This window comes from Leptodactylus fuscus, chromosome 7, assembly GCF_031893055.1.
Source record: "Leptodactylus fuscus isolate aLepFus1 chromosome 7, aLepFus1.hap2, whole genome shotgun sequence".
Lineage (NCBI taxonomy): Eukaryota > Metazoa > Chordata > Amphibia > Anura > Leptodactylidae > Leptodactylus > Leptodactylus fuscus.
Window position 1 is genome coordinate 134968883 of NC_134271.1, and position 23168 is coordinate 134992050.

Genomic DNA, 23168 nt, shown 5'->3' on the forward strand with positions numbered 1-23168 from the left:
TCCCTGTGGTCTTCCATTTCCTTACTATGTTCCTCACAGTGGAAACTGACAGGTTAAATCTCTGAAACAACGTTTTGTATCCTTCCCCTGAACAACTATGTTGAACAATCTTTGTTTTCAGATCATTTGAGAGCGGGCTGTCCATGTTCGGCGACCATCAAACTTAACTGAACTTGAATTGTTTTGTAGAAAGAAATGGCCCAAAATACCTTCATCCAGGATCCAGGAACTGATTAAAAGCTACAGGAAGCGACTAGAGGCTGTTATCTTTGCAAAAGGAGGATGTACTAAATATTAATGTCACTTTTCTGTTGAGGTGCCCATATTTTTGCACCGGTCAAATTTTGGTTTAATGCATATTGCGCATTTTCTGTTAGTACTATAAACCTCATTTCAATCCTGAAATATTACTGCGTCCATCAGTTATTAGATATATCAAACTGAAATGGCTGTTGCAAACACCAAAATATTTAGAACTAAAAATGATTAAGATTAATAGGGGTGCCCAAACTTTTTCATAGGACTGTATTTAGGTCTGTAAAATAACAATAATAAGATATTTTCAGTTGAGACATAAAACGACGCTCAGTCATTGGAATATGTAAGATTTATTATGCACTGGAATAAACCAGGGTAAGGCCCATTTTCCTCTTCACTTCCATATCTTGAATTCAGTAGCACAATTTACTTATACTTTAGGATTTATCTTCATTTACTACAACCAAAAAGAGAAGAGTGTTACAATCATTGCTAAATAGAATAGATTGTTATTATGTGCCTTTTTACTGTGGATTTATTATTTTTGTATTTTTTTTATAGTTGCATGCAACACTTTCCTTGTGGTGATTAGACTTAGGGTTCACACGTAGTTTTCTTGGTCCAGATTTTGACACGGGAAGCCGCGTCAGAATCCGGACCAAAATGGGCCTGCAACTGTCGCGGCTTCCGACAGCCGCGACTTTCCACTCCGGATTAGGCCCAAATGAATGAGTCTAGTCCGGAGGGATTGTCTTGACTCGGACGCCGCAGTGGAATCCGTGTTAAGATAGGGGAGGTCGCTTCTTTTTTAAATTCAATGGGAGGCGTTTTTTTAACCCGGATTTTGATGTGGATTCCAAAAAACTACGTGTGACCTAGCCCTTAGGTTTCTTAGGCTGAATCCTGTGCCCCAAACACTGTAAATGGGTTGCCGTTATCTTTAGTTATTCCTATCAAAATATCAGTATTTTTGAGTGAATGTTTTACTAAGTTTTGGGGGATGTCGGTTAGAAAATCATTATCCAAAACTGGAGCACAAAAATTCAGATGCAGTTACAATTTCCTTATCAACCAATTGTTTGGCATCTACTGTTTGTAAACAGGCTATAGCGGCATCATCATCCTCTATAGGACAATTGAGGAGTTTTACTAGTTGTATGGAAAACCTCCTCAACCTTTCTTGGCCTTTCACGAGAAATGAATGCCCAGTTTGGTGTCGGTGTTCCACTTAAAAAAACAACTATTTTAAAATAAGAATGACTTACTGGACTTATCACGGAAGCAGCTCCTGCATTACGTTCAAAAATTGTCATATTCTTTGGATTTCCACCAAAAGCTGCAATATTTTCATGAACCCATTGAAGAGCCAGCCTTTGGTTAAACAAACCAGCATTTCCTGGAGCTTTTGGATTTCCTGGAAAACCTAAGAAACCCAGTGCTCCAAGTCTGTAGTTGATTGACACTACGATCACTTCCTCAGAAGCTGCCAGCACACTTCCAGCATATGTATCTAAAGAATAGGGGGGGCGGAGCCTGACCGCAGAACAAGACGGCCGCCTAAGAGAAGAGCTCCCGTCACCTCGCCTGGTTGCCGGAGGATTACTTAGCCCACAGGAGCCAAAATGGTCAAACCTCCAAGGGATAAGGTAGGGGAAAGACCGGAGACCCCAAAATCTAAAAAGAGCATAGGGGCTCTTGAAAAATTCGTTCGCAAAAAGACTATGCAGTCTCCGGCGCGCACTCACAATATGACGCCCTCGCCTTCCTCCTCAGTGGAGTTAAGGGACATAGAGGACTCAGATCAGGAAGATCTTCCTAACGATATGGAGACTTCTGATTTAATAGACTCCTCGCCTATCTCTAAAGCCTACCTAAAAAAGATTTTATCACAATCCCTGGCACAAGCTATCTCCCCAGTGATGAAGGAGTTAGGAGAGATAAAAGCTGAAATGTCCCACATGGGCTCCCGTCTAGATGTAGTTGAAAACAACCAGTCCGCCATCTTATCTTTCTGCAACGCTACAGAATCATGCTGCAGGCAGCAACTAAATGCCCTAAATATTGCTTTGGAGAGGATTGAAGACCAAGAAAATAGAGGGAGGAGGAAAAATATCAGGTTCAAAGGAATACCAGAGTCCATTTCACATCAAGAACTACCTGCAGCTGCCACAAAAATCTTTACCACACTTTTGGGTGATGAGCAGGCTGCTTCTATCTCCATAGAGCGTATTCATAGAGCTCTACGTCCAGCTCCTTCCTCTGCAGAACCCCCTCGGGACGTTATCTGTGCCTTATTATGCTACACAGACACCGCAGCAGTGCTTAGAGCTGCCAGATCCTGTAAGGACCTATCTCTAGATGGGGAATCCATATTTCTCTATCAAGACCTGTTGCCCTCTACTCTTTATAAGCGGCGCATTCTCCGGCCTTTAACTTCTTACCTAAAGGAGAAAAAGATCCTCTTTCGCTGGCTTTTTCCATTCGGATTACAGTTTCAACATGATGGCAAACGCTGCACTATTAGAGTCCCTGACGACCTTCCAGCAGCCTGGGACGTGCTCAGAATTGACCCCATATCGATATCTTCTTGGCTTTCGGTCACTGACCAGCATCTGGACTTCCCGAAGCTCCCATCAATCGAACCATGGATAAAGGTGTCCAAAAGCAAATCGACAAAATCCAAGAGACTACCATTATGAGCTCTCAGAGCTGCTTTTTGCTTCTAAATGAGTAGATATGCATATACAGGACTTTTTCTTATGTGATTAGTCGATAATTATAGGAATATACTGTTCTCCCCTTATCACTCTCTCTTTATCTCCCTCCCTCTCTACCCCTCTACTCCCCCTACTCTTACTTTTTCTACTTACTTACCCGGCTTATCTCTTATTCTCCTACCCCCCGCCCCTCTCTTTCCTTCACCATCTCCATTTTCTTACAGTATTTTGTCTCCTGTAATTTGTTTGATCAGGTGTATATTTAGCTACGGCACACCAGGCGTTGACATTGATCAGGAAGACCATGCATGAGACGTGGTCTTTGCCCCACTCCGTCCACCACCCCACCCCTAAATGCTCCCATTCGAGTGTTTACCTTGTTTTGGTTCAGTTGTTATCTGAAGTTTTGTTTATTAACCTGTTCGTTTATAGGTCTACAGACTTTATATTTGAGTGCGAATACTTTTCTGGCTTTCTGGTACTCCAACTAATCCCACTCCATCTCAAACAATATGGCGTCACTTAAGTTCACGTCTTGGAATGTTTATGGCCTAAACATTCCTCAAAAACGGTCCCAATTATTTACACTTCTGAGACGTCTTAAATCTGACATCTGCTTCTTGCAGGAAACTCACTTTAAGTCTTCCCACATACCTAAATTGCCCACGCACCATTTCAAACATTGGTTTCATAGCTGTTATTTTAAAGCTTCCAGAGGGGTCTCTATTGCTATTGCTAAAACTGTCCCTTTTGAACCAATAGTTATTTGTGCTGATCCCGAAGGACGTTATATATTTGTCAAAGGTAAAATTGGCAATCAAGTAGTGTCATTAGGCAATCTTTATGCGCCTAATGTCAAACAGCCCAGCTGGATTTTGCAGATTCTCTCCAGATTTAAAGATTTCGCTGAAGGAATGAAAATAATTGGAGGCGATCTAAATATTGCGCTTAACCCAAATATTGACTCATCATCCCCTCATACTGCCCATTCTCTAGCTAGTCTTAATAAGGCCCTAGGGGACGTAGATGTTATAGATTCTTGGAGAATATTTCACCCTTCATCCAAAGACTTCACTTATACTTCTAATGTGCCTTCCTCTTCACACTGCCTGGATTACTTGTTTTTATCCAAAAACTGTGTAACTGCTCTAACTGCCGTTGAAATCGGTTCTCTTACAATTTCAGATCACGCACCTGTCTCCATGTCCCTAACCCTTCAGAGCCTTCCAGTAAAAGCTTGGACCTGGAAGCTTAATGAGACCTTGCTGGACGAACCTCGCCACGTAGCTGCACTTGCTTCCAAGCTCCATCGTTTCTTCGCTGAGAACCCTGCCTCTGATACATCCCACGCCATAACTTGGGAAACGCATAAAGCGTTTATAAGAGGTGAGTTAATAGCACTTGGGGCGAGAGTCAAGAGAAAAAGGATGGCTCATTTGAATAGCCTTCTAGCGAAAATTTATGCCCTTGAATGTGTGCAAAAGCGTTCTAGAGCTTTGGCATTACAATCTGAATTGTCCGATCTTAGAAACCAACTACGTAACCACCTAAATATTAATTATGCTAAGAGCTACCAGTATTCGAAATTTAAATATTATGCACACGGGGACAGAGGAAACAAAATTATGACACAAATGATTAAAAAACGAAAAGACTCGGCTTTTATCTCTAATATAACCCCTGACAACGGGCCCCCAGTCACGTCTACAGAAGAAATTGCCTCTCAGTTTCAAAAATTCTACCAAAACTTATACAATCTATCCCCAGCCTTAGACCCTACTTGTCCAGAGTCTATTTCTCAAATGGACGAATTCCTAACTGGTCTAAAATTGCCCTCATTGTCTAGGGAACAGGCCCTCTCGCTTCTCCAACCTATCTCCTCCCAAGAGGTGCAGAAAGTATTATCCTCGCTCCCACTGGGCAAATGTCCAGGCCCAGACGGACTCCCCGTGGTCTATTATAAAAAGTTTGAACAAATATTGCTCCCCCATTTGACTAACTGGTGTGAAGAACTTAGACAGGGAGGCTCCCTTCCACCACAGGCCCTAGAAGCCACTATTACTATTTTACCAAAGGAAGGAAAGGACCTTAGAAAATGCGGTAGCTATAGGCCTATATCTTTATTGAACATTGATGTGAAGCTATGGGCGAAAGTATTATCATCTCGTCTCCAGCTTCTCCTCCCTTCACTAATACACCCGGAACAGTGTTGCTTTGTTCCAGGCAGGGAAGGCAACCAAAACTCTTGCAGAGTGATAAAATTACTCCAATATGCCATAAAAAGAAATCTGCCATTAGTCCTTCTCGGCACAGACGCCGAGAAGGCATTCGACAGAATAAATTGGACTTACATGTATCGCGTCCTTGCTAGACTAGGGATTCCCTCGGAATTCATATCGGCTGTCTCATCTTTATATTCTTCCCCCAGTGCCAGAATAAGGGTGAATGGTACTTTATCAGACCCATTTACTATTATGAATGGCACGAGACAAGGGTGCCCTCTCTCACCCACCCTCTTTATTTTAGTAATGGAAACTTTACTTCAAGCTATTAGGGACCACCCGGAAATTAAAGGGTTCAAGATAGGAGATGACACACATTATAGCGCTGCATTTGCAGACGACCTACTACTATTCGTTTCCGACCCGATCAATACCTTCCCACATATTCTCTCCCTATTGGATAAATTTAGCCAACTCTCCAATTTTAAGATAAATTATTCTAAATCAGAAGCGATGAACATCACTCTCTCTACCCCTGAACTTAGAGTCCTTCAACGTAATTCGCCATTTACCTGGCAACCAGACAAAATAAAATATCTAGGTGTCCAAATAACTAAAGACCCCAACTCACTATTCTTGGCCAATTATGTCACCCTACTACATTCCATAAAAACCTATTTAGAATCTCTGTCCACTCCCTTTGTTTCCTGGATGGGAAGGAAAAATCTGCTTCGCACCTATATACTACCTAAATTTCTCTATGTTATGCAGATGGTCCCTATTTCTATTCCGGCCTACTATTTCAAGAAAATTAGAGTCTTATTTACTTCCTTCCTTTGGGGCGTCAGGAAAGCTAGAATTTCCTATAATCATCTGATTCGCCCAAAGAAAATAGGAGGCTTTGGCCTACCGGATTTAATGACTTACCATAAAGCTATTCTTTTGAAAAGATGGTTACGTCTTCATTCTAGTGGCTCTGGGGCTTTAGATGTTTCGCTGGAACTCTGTTCTCTTGGCTCTCGTCTCCGGTCTGGGCTCTGGGGCCTTACCCCGCCCTCGGAAATTCCGTACCAAATTTCGGCAGCTGTGGCGAGGGCGTTCAGTGAGGTCCACAGGTCTTCTCAACTAGTGAGCCACCCTCCTATCTTGCTACCAGGGGACCTAACACCCTTTCTGATCCGACCAAATGCGAGAGAGGTGTCCGAGGTATGGAAACTTGTTAAAAATCATACTTTGGAAACGCTTCTAAACTGGGTCTCAATTCCGCCATCCTTACTTACACAAGCACACACCTTCCTTCAGCTTTCCGACCTTCAGCACACGCATTCCTCACTTAGACGATTATTCCCAAACGTGCCCAGGCCCTCCTGGTTTGAATCTTTGCTCACACAAAACCGATCCCCGAAAGGGCTTATCTCGCTTCTTTACAATTTTCTAATGACAACGTCCTATGTTGCTAAACCCGCATATATTGGGAGATGGGAAAAGGACCTACAGTGCACATTTTCAGAACCTGAAATAGCTAATATTCATAATAAATCACATGGATTTTCCCCGTGCATTAAGGTCCAAGAAAACTCCTTTAAAATTCTCACTAGGTGGTATAATGCCCCGGCTGATCTAAAGATGAAGCGTCTAAGGGGGGATGATGTTTGCTGGAGGTGTGGTGAGAGCGGAGGCACCTTAGGCCATATGTTTTGGTTTTGTAATAATATTACTTCATTTTGGTCGCAAGTTGAAAACACGATCATTCAAATTACCCATAATAGAGGCTTTAAACTTTCACCAACCTCGGTATTATTGTGGCTACCAGATGTTTCATGGACCCCTTCCAAAAACAACTTACCTACTCTATTGGTTCAGGCGGCGAAACTATTGATTCCTTTGCATTGGTTGGATAAGGATCCTCCCACACTCGCAGAATGGTTAACTAAAATAGATGAATTAGCGAGACTAGAGGAACTGCGCAGTTGGGAATTAAGAAAACATCAGTCCTTTGTTGACCTTTGGCGTCCCTGGTTTGAGTTTAGGAACTCCCGGAATCCTTAGATTCTCTCTTCTCAACATCACAATATACCAGAAAGTCCCAGTATCTCTTTACATATAAACATCAGACCTTACCGGTTCTTACCCATTCCCTCACATTCCCACTCAGCCCCCCTCCTCCCCCCCCCCCCGACCCCTCCATACCAATGTTCTTTATACCAATGTTCTTTGTATTTTTTGTAACCATTCCATTTCTCATCAAGCTGATTACATTCTCCAAGCTTGTTATTTACATTCTTTATTTTTGCTGTGCTTAACAATATGTTGCTTTCTGTATTGCTTTGTCTAAACTGCATTTCATCACTTAATAAAATGAGAATTTGAAAGAAAGAAAGAATAGGTACCAGAATTAAGCCCTCCTCCATCGATGAACACCATGACGTGTGCTGGTTTACACATGGTTTGTGGAACCCATAAATTCAGATTCAGACAGTCCTCACTCATTTCATTTTCGACATTCCCCATATCTGTCTCAGATATCTCACTGGAGAAACCTTTACTCTGGTAGCAAGAGTTTCTATAGGTGGTGGCTTCATAAATGCCTTGCCATGGTGCTTCTCCATATGGTATTCCAAGATAGGCTTTGACAGCACAAGCTTTCACAGACTGTTTTATTCCCCTCACTCTTCCTTGCTTAATTTCCACAATTGTGTCATCTTCTGTCATAATATATACAACAAGTATAGTTAGAACCACGAAACAGGTTTTGTAAATGTAGAACCTCATATTTTTGTGCTCTAGGTCTGGAATTTTAAAAACATAATATATTAATGTTTGTGAAGGACGCATCACTTTATTTAACACAGAAGCACTTTACATATAAAGTATTTATTTTCTTGTTTCTAAACATTGCATGACTATACACATATTCACGTTACACGACTATACACATTACAGACATTACATGACTATACACCTATACACGTTACACGACTATACACATTACAGACATTACATGACTACTGTATACACATACAGTGTTGGTCAAAAGTATTGGCACCCCTGCAATTCTGTCAGATAATACTCATTTTCTTCCAGAAAATTATTGCAATCACAAATTCTTTGGTATTATTATTTTCATTTAATTTTTCTTCAATGGAAAATCACAAAAAGAATTGTCAAAAAGCCAAATTGGATATAATTCCACTGCAAACATAAAAAGGGGGTGGACAAAAGTATTGGCACTGTTTGAAAAATCATGTGATGCGTCTCTAATTTGTGTAATTAACAGCACCTGTTACTTACCTGAGGCACCTAACAGGTGGTGGCAATAACTAAATCACACTTGCAGCCAGTTGAAATGGATTAAAGTTGACTCAACCTCTGTCCTGTGTCCTTGTGTGTACTACATTGAGCATGGAGAAAAGAAAGAAGACCAAAGAACTGCCTGAGGACTTGAGAAGCAAAATTGTGAGGAAGCATGAGCAATCTCAAGGCTACAAGTCCATCTCCAAAGACCTGAATGTTCCTGTGTCTACCGTGCACAGTGTCATCAAGAAGTTTAAAGCCCATGGCACTGTGGCTAACCCCCCTAGATGTGGACGGAAAAGAAAAAGTGATGAGAGATTTCAACACAAGATTGTGCGGATGGTGGATAAAGAACCTCGACTAACATCCAAACAAGTTCAAGCTGCCCTGCAGTCGGAGGGTACAACAGTGTCAACCCGTACTATCCACCGGCGTCTGAATGAAAAGGGACTTTATTGTAGGAGACCCAGGAAGACCCCACTTCTTACCCAGAGACATAAAAAAGCCAGGCTGGAGTTTGCCAAAACTTACCTGAGAAAGCCAAAAACGTTTTAGAAGAATGTTCTCTGGTCAGATGAGACAAAAGTAGGAAAAGGCATCAACATAGAGTTTACAGGGGAAAAAAAGAGGCCTTCAAAGAAAAGAACACGATCCCTACAGTCAAACATAGCGGAGGTTCCCTGATGTTTTGGGGTTGCTTTGCTGCCTCTGGCACTGGACTGCTTGACCGTGTGCATGGCATTATGAAGTCTAAAGACTACCAACACATTGTGCAGCATAATGTAGGGCCAGTGTGAGAAAGCTGGGTCTCCCTCAGAGGTCATGGGTCTTCCAGCAGGACAATGACAAGGACACACTTCAGGTCAGCACTAGAAAATGGTTTGCGAGAACGCACTGGAGACTTGTAAAGTGGCAGCAATGAGTCCAGACCTGAATCCCATAGAACACCTGTGGAGAGATCTAAAAATGGCAGTTTGGAGAAGGCCCCCTTCACATCTCAGGGACCTGGATGCGGGTGCCAATACTGGATGAGGGTGCCAATAACTTTTAACTTTTGTCTGGCCCATTTTTGGAGTTTTGTGTAAAATGATCAATGATTTGACTTTTTTTTCATTCTCTTTTGTGTTTTTTCATTGCAAGCAAAATAAATGAAGATATTAATACCAAAGAGTTTGTGCTTGCAATCATTTTCTGGAAGAACACGGGGATTATCTGACAGAATTGCAGGGGTGTCAATATTTTTGGCCAAAACTGTATGCTGGTGCTGTCTTGAAGCGGTGGTCTCTCTCTCTCTCTCTCTCTCTCTCTCTCTCTCTCTCATATTTGGTGGCACTGCCCTATCTTGACCCCATTCTGGACTATGGTCGAGGCTATCATACAAGCCGTCTCTGGAGTGCCTTTCAAACTCACGCCTTCACAGATTGCTCTTGGTCTACCTGACCAATACCTGCAGCCCTCCAGAGGTGACCTTGTAAACTCCTATGCTCTCTACATTGCTAATACCACTCAAATGGTTGCAACCGGTTCCTCCTACTAAACTGGAATGGTTTACAAAAATCAATGAAATCTGCAGGTTTGAAGAGTTGACGGGTTGGTGCTTGCATAAATGGGACAAGTTCTTTAAAACCTGGTCCTCTTGGTTGAACTTCCTACAAACTTCTGCTGACCCGAGGAGCGGGGGGTGTCCCAGGACATGAGTGGCTCTCGCTGCTCTGATGTGATTTGATCCGTTCTGACTTGATTTGTTTGCTGTGATTTAACTTACCCTACATTAATTTAACTCAGGTTTTATTTATATCTGCTTAACTTCATTTAACTTTATCTTTTATAATTAATTGAAAATAAGTGTTAATTTTTCACGGTCGTCATGTACTCTAGGGACAAAAATAGAATATGGCGTATATGTTGTTGATCAAGTACAAATGTAGAAGTAATGGTCATGTGCAGGGGTGTAACTACCGAGGTTGAAGGGGGAGCAGCTTTCAAAGGGCCCAGGATGTTAGGGGCCCAGCGACAGCCGCTACTGCTGCGTTTTTTTTTTTTTTTTTTCTTAATAGGTTTTTACCGGCTGGAGTTACTCCAGTTGGTAATGAGCCCTATTTATATACCGATCCTGACAGGGGCTGGGATTGGTAAGTGATGCCGTGGGCCCCACAAACAGATCCCCGAGTATAATGATTAGAGGCCCGGGAGCTGTAAGAGAACATAAAAAACACTGTTACTTACCTCTCAGCGCTCCAGACAGGCTTCGGGCCTACTTCTCTGACATCCCTGACGTAAGTGGCAGTGTTTTTTATGTTGGTATCCCCTCTCAGTCTCCGAATATTATACTCTGGGCCTGAAAAAATGCCCGAGTATAATAATTGTTCATGGGTGTTCACAATGGGGCATAATAGTGTGTGCAGGGGACACTATGGGGGATAATACTGTGTGCAGAGGCCACTATGGGGTATAATATTATCTACAGGGGCCACTATGGGGCATAATAGTATGTGCAGGGGCCACTATGGGGCATAATAGTTTGTGCAGGGACCACTATGGGGCATAATACTGTGTGCAGGGTCCACTATAGGGCATAATACTGTGTGCAGGGGCCACTATGGCGCATAACAGTGTGTACAGGGGCCACTATGGGGCATAATAGTATGTGCAGGGGCCACTATGGGGCATAATAGTTTGTGCAGGGGCCACTATGGGGCATAATACTGTGTGCAAGGGACACTGTGGGCATAATATTGTGTGCAGGGGCCACTATGGGGCATAATAGTATGTGCAGGGGCCACTATGAGGCATAATACTGTGTGCAGGGTCCACTATAGGGCATAATAGAGCACACAGGAATGCGGGGGGAGGCGGGTTGGTCGTGGTCTTTGGCGTCAGTCGGGGGTTGGGTGAGGGTTGGGAGAAGGGCCCATGTCAAAAGCTACAGGGCTTCGCCATTCCTAGTTATGCCACTGGTCATGTGAATAGCTCCCATTCACTGACATTGAATGTAATACTGTTGTGTTAAAAAAAAAAATGGACATCACATGGTCATTCAAGCAGGACTTTTCTCTGCGTTTTTTGGGTGGAAACCCAGTGGACCTCATAATAGTCCATGGGGTACTTGGGGTTTCTATAGGTAACCGCCTTGTAAGTGAATTGGGATTCCGTTATTTGGGTCAGTTTTTTAGTCAATTTCAGGAAAGAGGGACACACTCACCATATGGCAGGTATACAGTATACTATCTATCTATCTATCTATCTATCTATCTATCTATCTATCTATCCATCTCCTATCTATCTATCTATCTATCTATCTATCTATCTATCTATCCATCTCCTATCTATCTATCTATCTATCTATCTATCTATCTATCTATCTATCTCCTATCTATCTATCTATCTATCTATCTATCTATCTATCTATCTATCGCCTACCTATCTCTTCTATCTATCTATCTATCTATCTATCTATCTATCTATCTATCTATCTATCTATCTATCATCTATCTATCCATCTCCTATCTATCTATCTATCTATCTATCTATCTATCTATCTATCTATCTATCTATCTATCATCTATCTATCTATCTATCTCCTATCTATCTATCTATCTCCTATCTATCTATCTATCTATCTATCTATCTATCTATCTATCTATCTCCTATCTATTTATCTATCTATCTATCTATCTCCTATCGATCTATCTATCTATCTATCTATCTATCTATCTATCTATCTATCTATTTTTTTTTCAGATACTGCCAGCACATGAAAGATAATAAAAAGGAAAAAGAAAATGATGCCAGACCTCAGAGACCAGACAAATAAAGAATCCAGGCAACTCTCCAAAGTAATGGTGAAAAGGAGTGGTGTGCCTTATTCACCCACAGCAATGTTTCAGCTCTAAACACTAGAACATTTTTCACGTAGTGTCATGGTGTGCAAGCCTACCAAACTTATATATATATGCATTTACAGTATATGTATATATATATTATATATACCGTATATACCGTATATAAGCCGACCCCCCTAATTTTACCACAAAAAGCTGGGAAAACTTATTGCCTCGAGTATAAGCCGAGGGGGGGGGGGGGGGGGATGCAGCAGCTACTGGAAAATTTCAAAAATTAAAATGGTTTTTGGGTGCAGTAGTTGCTGGGTGCTGGGGAAGGGGAGGGGGTGTTTTGGTTGTCTGTCTGTCCCTTCCCTGAGCTTGAGGACTGGGTTTTTCTCCCCCACTTGGAATTCAGTCTGGCTGAATATAGGGAATCTGCGGCGCTCCTATTAACCCCTTCCTGACGGAAGAGGAAGTCAGCAGATCCCCTATATTCAGTAGACCGAGCACTGTCAGACACAGGGATACCGAATGTGTTTGTGTGTCACAGTAATTTTCTACTTTTATATGTATTCTAGGGAAAGGAGGGATTTACAACTTTTATTTATTTTACTTTTTTATAATATTTTCAAAATCTTCTTTTCTTTTCTTCACTATTCTATGGGAGATTCTATACATTACTATCGCGGCTGGTCATAGACCCCCCCCCTCCCAAAACCCCCCCCAAAAAACGAGGGGGCTTTTTCAGCACAAAAACTGTGCTTAAAAGTTCGGCTTATACTCGAGTATATACATATATATGTGACAAAATTATCACTATATAAAATTTCACTAATAAATATGAGAATCCATAACATATCACACCACATAACATCACACCATAGTGAATATCACATTAGAAGCTCTGAATAAATACAATTTATATAAATCATTTTCATACATAGTGTGCAAAATATATAAACTAGAGTTAAATATATCACTAAAAATTCATATAGTGTAGGTACAACATTAATAAAAAGCAATTACTTACCTTAGGGGGATCTAGATTATAACAGAGAACCATATGCTGATCCTAACCCTCACCTCAGTGACTCTGCTGCTCTACTGCTTTTGCCTAAAGGCTATGTCTAATATAGTAGTGCCAAGTATTTACTGAGCATGCTCGAAATAGATCACATTCATCATCATTAGAGATGAGCGAGTAGTATTCCATCGAATACCTAGCTGCCATAGGAATGCGTGTAAATGGCCGATCACCAACGGGTTAAGCGCAGTGAATATTCGATGCGCTTAACCCGTTGGTGATCGGCCGCTTACACGCATTCCTATGGCAGCGAGGTATTCCATCGAATACTACTTGCTCATCTCTAGTCATCATGCTTCATACATGTACTCAGCAAGCCATAGTACTAGAGGAAAATACCCTACATGTGGGTGTAAACTGATGTTTGGGCACATGGCAGTGCACAGAAGGGAAGGAGCGACACATTTGAAGAGTAGATTTTGCTGGAATAGTTTTCAGGTGCCATGTCTCATTTGCAGAGCCCCCAGAGTAGCAATACAATGGAGACCCTCCAATAGTGACCCCATTTTGGAAACTACCTCCCTCACAGAATTTAACATTGTCTTTGGTGAGCATTTTGACCCCACAGCCGTTTTCCAGATTGTATTAACATTGGGATGTGTAAATGAAGTTTACATTTTCTAAAGGGGTTAAGAGAGAAAAAGCACCCCACCAGATGATCATCTCGAGGGCCCAGGTTGTGATACATAAAGAGCACCACAACATGTAAGGATAAAGCATCCTTACATTAAAGTATTCTTAGCATAGGTCATGAATACCAGATCAGTGTGGATCTGACATTTGGCACCCCTACCAATCAGCTGTTTGAAGAGACAACATTGAATTGGACTGATCAGAACAGACCATGTGATTGATGAATGTTACGTCACTGGCGTGTGAAACAGAAGCGACACTCATCAAAGCACCACTGACAGCTGATTGGTGGGGGTCCTTGGTGTCAGACTCCCACCAATCAATTAGTGTTTTTCCCTTATGAATCGCTGCCTCCATTGCATGTTTGTCAGTATGCAACTGAGCACTTGGATGCAACAAGGGCGCCGCCATTGCTACAAAGAGCTAATTTGGTCATTGACAAAAATATCAATATCTCGAGAACAGAGGCAGCGATTCACAAGTGGAAAACACTTTGATTACCTGGTAACGGAGTCCAGACGCTGGTGTGAATCCAGCATAACCTATCTATCTGCAGGGCTGTGGTGATTTGCTGTTCTGATGATACTAATCTATCTATCTGCAGGGCTGGGGTGATACACTAGGTTCTGATGATACTAACCTATTGATATGCAGGGCTGAGGTGATATGCTGGTTCTGATGATAGTAACCTATGTATCTGCAGGGCTGGGGTGATATGTTAGGTTCAGATGACACTAACCTATCTGCAGGGCTGGAGTGATATGCTGGCTCTGGTGACAGTAACCTATCTGTGGAGCTAAGGTAGTATGCTGGTTCTGGTGACAGTAACCTATCTATCTGTAGGGCTGGGGTGATATGCTGGTTCTGGTGACACTAACCTATCTATCTGCAGGACTGGAGTGATATGCTGGTTCTGGTGACACTAACCTATCTATCTGCAGGGCTGGGGTGATATGCTGGTTCTGGTGACACTAACCTATCTATCTGCAGGGCTGGGGTGATATGCTGGTTCTGGTGACACTAACCTATCTGTCTGCAGGGCTGGGGTGATATGCTGGTTCTGGTGACACTAACCTATCTGTCTGCAGGGCTGGGGTGATATGCTGGTTCTGGTGACACTAACCTATCTATCTGCAGGGCTGGGGTGATATGCTGGTTCTGGTGACACTAATCTATCTGTCTGCAGGGCTGGGGTGATATGCTGGGTCTGGTGACCCTAACCTATCTATCTGCAGGGCTGGGGTGATATTCTGGTTCTGGTGACACTAATCTATCTGTCTGCAGGGCTGGGGTGATATGCTGGGTCTGGTGACCCTAACCTATCTATCTGCAGGGCTGGGGTGATATGCTGGTTCTGGTGACACTAACCTATCTGTCTGCAGGGCTGGGGTGATATGCTGGGGTCTGGTGACCCTAACCTATCTATCTGCAGGGCTGGGTTCTGGTAATAGGCTCCCTTAAAGCATGAAGTCATATATAGCTCAACAGAAAAAGAGACCGTGTCATGTGACACAGTAAGAAAAGTCTTGTTATCCTTCTTAACCCCTTCCCTCCAATGGCATTTTTTGATTTTCGTTTTTCATTTTTGACTCTCCCCCCCCCCCTTCAAACCCCATAACTTTTTTATTTCTCCGCTCTCAGAGCCATATGAGGTCTTAATGTTTGTGGGACAAATTTTTCTTCATGATGCCATTTAGTATTCTGTACAATGTACTGGGAAGCTGGAAAAAAATTCAGAATGGGGTGGATTTGAAGAAAAAGCGCATTTGTGCGACTTTCAAGAAAATCATCCAGGCCCTTCTTGACGTTTTCAGCCATAGATATCCTTTAGTAGAGAATTCTATAGTCTCACCGCTCTTACTGTATAGAAGCACCAACCTTTTTTTCTTAGGTGTAAAGAGATCTCTCTGTACTGCCCATTTATATACTTGTACAATGTCATAAGGTCACCCCTAACCCCAAGTTTGATAAACTGTTTTTGCATTGTAATCCACCAATTTTCTTAATTACCTTGGATCTCCTCTATTCCCATTGAAGTTCAGCTATGATACTCTTATATATGTTATTCTATGCCATTCTTATATACAGGTGCATATGTGGCCAAACTAGTGATTTGTATAGAGGCAAAACTGTGCCCTTGTCATGCACAGCAGTTCATCTGAGGCATTGCATGGTTTTATTTGCCTTGGCAGCAGCTTCCTGGCACTGATTGCTATAATTAAGTTTACTTTCAATGAATATCCCCAGGTCTTTTTCAGCAGTAATCTTACATAGTATAAGACATAGTTGTAAAACTTGTTTCCCATGGTCTGTGTACATAACTTTGCATTTATCCACATTAAAACTCATTTTACATTTCCTTGCCCAAGCTTCCAGCTTCCGAAATCTCTCTGAAAAATGACTCTCTCCTCTATGTTGACTACTTTACAGCACCCTATGCAAATATTGAGATGGTCCTTTGTAAATCCTCTACCAGGTCAGAAATATAATGCTAAAAGGTAGAGGACCCACTACTTACCCCTGTAGCACCCCATATGGTGACTGTGACCCAGCCAGAGTACGTACCTTTAATAACCAACCTCTGTTTCCTATCCATGAGCCCCATATATTTTCCTCCTAGTCCCAGTATTTTCATGTTATGTACCAACCTTTTATGTGGTTCACTGGATGTGCACAGGGGCCCAGGTGCCTTAGGGGGGTCATAAGGGGGGACATCAGTATTGAGATTGCAGCTTCCTTCTGGCCCATAAGCCAAGATGACCCACAGATGACCCTAACCACATTAAGGTTCCTTAAACTCCTTAGCACCCATAACCATCACTTCCAAGAACTCAGTGTAGGGATGAGGTAGGGGGCCCTGGACAAAAGATTGCACCGGGACCACAAGACTATAGTTACACTACTTATCCTGTTCATTGCCATGATGATGAAAGCAGGAAAGATGTGTTTATGCTTTCAGCCTGAAAAACCACTCTAAAGTTCTTGCCACTAGGTGTCTCCTTTCTAACTAATTTGCTGTTCACACTTCCGTGAAGGGTGTGGTCTGGGAAGACAAGCATGTCCCAGTCAGGCAGCTAAAGGGTGTTGGGTAAAGCACCACACCAGGGAGGTCAGCTGATTAATCAAGGCCTGATATTAGTCTGTGTGTGAGGACTAGGAGGGTGGCACCACACAGACAGAGCTGATCTGTCTAGACCAAATCTACAGAGCAGGTACTGTGCCACCCATTGTTGTTGCCAAGGTGGGAGACTGGGAGCTGCAACACTCAGGAGGGGCCAGGGCTGGTATCACTGGTGATCATATCTGATGTGGCCGGCTTGCAGGGTGTCCCTGGGTCCCAAATGTGCACAAAATCCCCTTTTTGATGTCCCCGATTACCCGCCCCCTCTGATATCCGACAATGACAACAGACAACCAGGCTTTGGGGGTAATCGTTGCTCTTTTTACTAGCAGGACAAAGTAATACAGATGTACATATGGGGGAATTCTTCACATACAATACAGCAATCTTTGTAGGCAGTGTCCAATTAAGCAGGTGATGGAGCAGGAATGTTTTGGATAGATTAATTAATAGTTGCTTGAGTAGTAAACTTGTATATACTTGTAAAGATGGCCTGTATCCAGGGGGTTAGTCCTCAACAACTGGGTACACGTATGTAGAAGAGCAAATACAATTTTTCTTAGCAGCGGGAGATTCTCGATTTCTGCCAGGCTAGCTATGGGCTTCTTAAATATAGATTTGTCCCAAAGACTTACTTGGATAGAGAAATACGTGTGAGGTCCCAGATGTATGGATAAAACAGGTCCGTAAGCTTAGTGCTTGTAAGATTGGAGCTTCAGAGGAAAACACTCTCTGAAAAAGATCTCGAGTACAGAGGGGGAGACATCTTTGCTTGCAGGGCTGTGGGAGCTGGTGGCCATTTCTCCATGTGCTCAGTCTGCTAGCTGACTACACAAAAGGCAGACAGAAGGTCCCCCACCCCCCTCGAGGGGGCTGTAACTCGACTCCTCCTCCAGGCCAAATCAAGGGAGCTTGATTGGTCCTGAAGGTCACCTGATTATAATGGACGCACCTTCACACTGACAACTCAAATTACAATGGCAACGTATAGGCAGGTGTAGTACACACAAACATCCACAAGATGGCGCATTAATAGACCCCCTGTGTGCTGGCTCTGGAAAAATAGAAATGAAGGAATGAAGGGGCAATAAACGCTTTACCTTATATGCAAATGTCCATATCATCTCGGTCTGCAAGGACTATAAAAGGGAATTGGACTAGCAGTACCGGGACATTACATACACCCCCACTAAGAAAAGAGCCGTCCTCGGTGACTAACTAGCGCGGAGGAACCTAGAGAGACGGGATGCACATAGGTAGTAGGGTTAGATACCTGAGAAACAATAAACAGAATAATGGCAACCAACAATGTGACATGACTTATGTAAAAGAACAATACCCCGTGATTATATGCAAAACTAAAACATAATAAACAGTAGAAACATAATGCCAATAGGTGGGTAGAGTCTCTTTCAGCAATAGGGCATTGTCCATGGAAAGGTTCAGGGTAGGCATTATGTGGCAAAATACAGTCCTCAGTAGTCCATAGGCTGTAGAGAGATATATAATGCAAGACAAGAACATAACAAAATGCTTGGGATTACCCAGGTACAGAGGCTTAAATGGTTGCTAACTAACTAATTAATAAGAACATAGGTATATGAAAGAGGCAAAGTATATATACATGAAAGGATATGGTTGCTCAGTCTCTATAGTGAGCTGGCGGAGTTCCCTTGGTGCTTCACTCTGATCGCCTCAGCACTTGGTCTTCTACTTGCGCAGGAACACTGGAAACTGGAACTCCATCTTGTGCCGGTTCAGGAGCAGCAATTGGAGCAGCAATTGGAGCAGCAACACTGGAGTCCGGAATTTCATCTTGTGCTGGTTCAGGAGTAGCAATTGGAGCAGCAACACTGGAGTCTGGAATTCCCTCTTGTGTTGGTTCAGGGGCAACAACTGTAACCGGGACATGAGTCGGGATAGGAACCGGAACAGGGACAAACTGGTAACAGCCTGGGATAAGAAATTGAGATCTGAAGATTGATTCATCTACAGAAGGCTGTCTTGGAGGAGTTGCCATCACAGGAACTGGTTGGTAGACAGTTGTAGCTTGTGGTGGTGCTGACATCATCAGTAAGTCCTCTCTGGTGCACAATTTGATACGGTTCCGATGCACTGTTTGTGGAGCCATGCCTGGTTTCTTTACTTCATAAACATCGGACTCTGAATAGGGAATTGCTGTAATGGTGTATGGCTCTGTTTCCCAAAGAGAATCAAGTTTTCCAGTTCTGTGGTACTTCTTTAACCATAGTTTGTCACCAATGTGTAAAGGTGTAGCATTAGCTCTTTGGTTGTATTTCTCTTCTTGTCGTCTGTGAGCTTCCTTCATGCGACAGTCGACTATCTCTTGCGCTTCTTGCATTCGGCGCTGATGTTCTAGAACCCAATCAGTCTTTGGCAGAGGGTTGATCACATCTGGTATCTGAATTCCTAAAGCACGATCTTTTGGAAGTTGACCTTGTCTTCCAAACATTAGGAAGTATGGTGAATAGCCTGTAGAACAGTGGGTAGTGTTATTGTAGATCTCCACTAATTCATCAAGTAGTTGAGGCCATTCTGCTTGTTTGGTGAAAGATGCTGTTCTCAGCATGTTGATGAAGATCTGGTTAACCTTCTTACAAAGTCCATTCCCTTGGGGATGGTAGGCAGTTGTTCTCAGCTTTTTGCAATCATGGAACTGGCATAGTTCTTGGAAAAGCTGTGACTCGAATGCAGGTCCTCTGTCAGTTAGGACTGCTTCAGGACACCCGTAGTGTCTCACATATTCTCGGTAGAATGTGGTGGCTGTGGTACGTGCGGTGAGGTCTTTAACTGGCACAACGACTACCCACTTGGAGTAGTGGTCCACCATGGTAAGGGCATATGAGTAGCCTGAACGAGTCGGGGCTAACTTCACATGGTCAAGAGCAACTAGTTTGTTTGGTCTCTGAGCATGGATGGGATGTTGTGGTGCTCTAGCATCCTTCTTACCAGTCTTAGTAAGGTTGCAGGTTGGACCTTCACTACACCAACTCTCAATGTCGGCACGCATTCCAATCCAATAGAAGCGTTGGCGTATGGTGGCTTCAGTTTTCTGCACTCCAAAGTGTCCAGATTGATCGTGGTAGGCATCAAGAATGATCTTGGCATCCCGCCTAGGAATGAGAATTTGGTGCAACCTCTCACCTGAAACAGGATCTAAGGTGTTGCGCAGAATCAAGCCTTTCTGGATGAAAAGTCTTTTGCGCTGCCTCCATAGGCGTTTGAGCTCAGTATCTGTATACCGTCTTTTGAGTCTGACAGGTATTCTTCCAGTGATTAGGTAATCATAGATTTCACCTATGACACGAGATTCTTTCTGGAGGGTTTGCCATCTAGATAGGACTTGAAGTGGGTCAGATTTCTCTTGAGGACCTTCTTGAGGACCTTCAGGCTGTGTAGCAGCAATGACGTTCTGCGTAGCAAACTTCTGATAGAAGGGAGGCATCTCAACATCTTCCCACATGTCTTCTTCAGGAGGTTCTTCTCCTATAGGCAAATGGGATAACGCACCAGCGTTTATGTTGGTCTTACCACTGCGGTATTTGAGGTCTAAATAATAGTTCGCCAAACTGGAAGCCCATCTCTATTCGAGGGCACCTAGCTGTGCTGTGTTTAGGTGAGCTAGAGGATTGTTGTCTGTGTAAACGGTAAATGGTGTAGCCGTAAGGTAGTCTTTGAATTTCTCTGTGACGGCCCTCACAACAGCAAGCAGCTCTAACTTGAATGAACTGTAATTGTGATCGTTCTTCTCAGCACCTCTCAAGCTTCGGCTGGCATAAGCGATGACTCTCTCTTTGTTGTCCTGGACTTGTGACAGTACAGCTCCTAGGCCTTGATAGCTGGCATCTGTATAGAGACGGAAAGGGTGGCTGTAGTCAGGATAAGCCAGGATTGGAGGAGAAGTCAACAAGGCTTTCAAAGTCTGGAATGCAGTTTCTTGTCTTTCAGACCAATCAATTAGGAGTCTTCTGTTTGAGTTTTCTTTAGGACAACCACGTAGCAATTCTGTCAGTGGTTCCGCTACCTGTGCAAAGTGAGGTATAAAGCGGCGGTAGTAGCCCGCGAATCCTAGAAAACTTCTGACTTCTTATACTGTCTTTGGAGTTTCCCAGTCTTTGACAGCAGAGATCTTGTCAGGGTCAGGCTGGATACCTTCAGCACTGACTACATGACCTAAGTAATTGACCTTTGGTTTTAGCAGGTGGCATTTTGAAGGTTTTATCTTCAGGCTGTGTTCAATAAGAACCTGGAACACTTCTGCTAGGTTGTTCAGATGGTCTTCATAACTGCAAGAATACACAACGACATCATCAAGATACAGCAAAACACTCTGGAAGTTGAGGTGGCCAAGACATCTCTCCATGAGTCGCTGGAATGTTGCACAACCCAAAAGGCATGCTATTAAACTCATAAAGTCCCATCGGGGTGGTAAAAGCTGTCTTTTCTCTATCCTCAGGAGCCATGGGTACCTGCCAGTAGCCACTGGTTAGGTCGAGAGTTGAGAAGTATGCAGCTGAACCAAGAGCAGTGAGGGATTCTTCGATCCGTGGAAGAGGATATGCATCTTTATGTGTGATGTTCAATCTTCTGTAGTCAACACAGAATCTGATGTTACCATCCTTCTTTCTTACCAAAATGATAGGTGCTGCCCAAGGACTTTGACTTTCTTGGATGACTTTGGTGTCTTTCATCTCCTTTATCAGCTTCTTTACTTGCTGGTAGTTAGCAGGAGGGATTGGATGGTATCTTTCCTTGATAGGAGGATGATCACCTGTGTTGATTTTATGCTGGATCAAAGAGGTTTTCCCAAAATCAAGTGGATGCTTGCTGAAAGCTTGGCTGTGCCGTTTTGCAACTTTGATGACACCATTGATGTGTTCCCTAGGGGTATTCGCATCCCCAATGTTGAGTTCATTCCACCAGAAGGTAGTAGGTTTGTGAGTACCTCCGGCAGGGACATGAATTGACTTTTGATAAGCAAGTGCTTCATCATCTAGGATGTCTTCTGAATCGAGCTGATACAGTTGAGCAACGGACTTAAACTTGTGCAATTCAATAGGTGCATCACTATAGGTTGACTAGCCGTACTGGTACTTTACCGTTGGAGACGGTGACGATGCTTCTGGCGGCTTTCACCAGTGGCTGTCCTTCAATCTGAATAGGATCAAGAAGAGCTTCGTAATCTTCGTTGTTAATGCCTGGACGAACTCGGCACCAGATGAGAGTCTCACTGTTAGGAGTCAGAGTAACGGGTCGGGCATCCTGGATACGGACACGACAGATTTCACCATTACGGTTAGCAAACTTCTGCTGGGCACCGAGCACTTTGATGGTACGTTGTACAGCTTGCCTGTAAGAAAGAGTAGCAGTACAGAGAGAAGCATGCAAAGCATCTAGCAATTCAGTGAATACATGACGCATAACATTCATGCCTAATACCACTGGTGTAGCCATTCCCTGAGACTCTGTAACAATTACACCTTGTCGTGGTAATTTACGATCACCAATACGAATGGTGGGTTCCCAGTAACCTAGTTGGGATATAGGATGACCATTACTTGCAATCAAACATAACTTAGCTTTGCCCACAGAATTGAGTATGTCAGAGTCCCAATATTTCTCAAAGGCTTGTTGCCCAATAGTTGTTACTTGTGACCCAGTGTCCACTAAAGCTTCTAATGGTACACCCTCAATCCAAATAGTTATGTACGGGCACTTGGAGACGAATCTGGATGTCCATGGCGATTGTCTCCCTGGGCCTTTGGATTCACCTCCCGAGGGGCGGCCCTTGGCCTCGGTGGTGTCCCGTTTAACTTAAAGCACTGGTATTTGTAATGCCCAACACGCTCACAGTAAGTACAATAAGGACGTTCACGTTGTGAAGACCTGTCCGGAGGAAGCCTATCAGGACTTGGGTGGCTAGAGTGAGGCTCTGCAGGCAATGTTCTAGATAAAGAGGGCTCACATGATGCAGATTGGCCTTTTAATTCCTTG

General features: G+C 43.2%; 1 pseudogene; it reads right to left on the reverse strand.

The window, feature by feature from the left end:
- Positions 1 to 1149: 1149 nt before the first annotated feature.
- LOC142214555 (cholinesterase-like) lies at positions 1150 to 7969 on the reverse strand (annotated as a pseudogene).
- Between the last annotated feature and the right edge of the window lie 15199 nt (positions 7970 to 23168).